This window comes from Sinocyclocheilus rhinocerous, unplaced genomic scaffold, assembly GCF_001515625.1.
Source record: "Sinocyclocheilus rhinocerous isolate Xijiao unplaced genomic scaffold, SAMN03320098_v1.1 scaffold2428, whole genome shotgun sequence".
Classification (NCBI taxonomy): domain Eukaryota; kingdom Metazoa; phylum Chordata; class Actinopteri; order Cypriniformes; family Cyprinidae; genus Sinocyclocheilus; species Sinocyclocheilus rhinocerous.
The window spans coordinates 118,924-119,226 of record NW_015643186.1 but is presented as its reverse complement, the minus strand read 5'-3'; the positions used below and the strand labels follow the sequence as shown (position 1 = coordinate 119,226).

At 49.8% G+C, this 303-nt stretch overlaps 1 protein-coding gene across 2 annotated transcripts in view; it reads right to left on the bottom strand.

Annotated features, from left to right (window-relative positions):
- Positions 1-303, bottom strand: part of actl6b (actin-like 6B) — an 18,274-nt gene that overhangs the window by 15,880 nt on the left and 2,091 nt on the right. The window lies entirely within an intron of this gene.

Below are 303 nucleotides of genomic sequence, written 5' to 3'. Positions count from 1 at the left end.
TGATGGATGGGTGGATGTTGGATGGATGGATGATGGATGGTGGATGATGGCTGGATGGATGGATGATAGATAGATGGATGGATGGATAGGTGGATGGATGGATAGGTGGATGGATGGATGGATGGATGGATGGTGGATGATGGATGGATGGATGATGGATGGGTGGATGATGGATGAATGATGGATGGATGGATGGATGGGTGGGTGGATGATGGATGGGTGGATGATGGATGGATGGGTGGATGTTGGATGGATGGATGATGGATGGGTGGATGATGGATGGATGGATGGGTGGATGTTGGA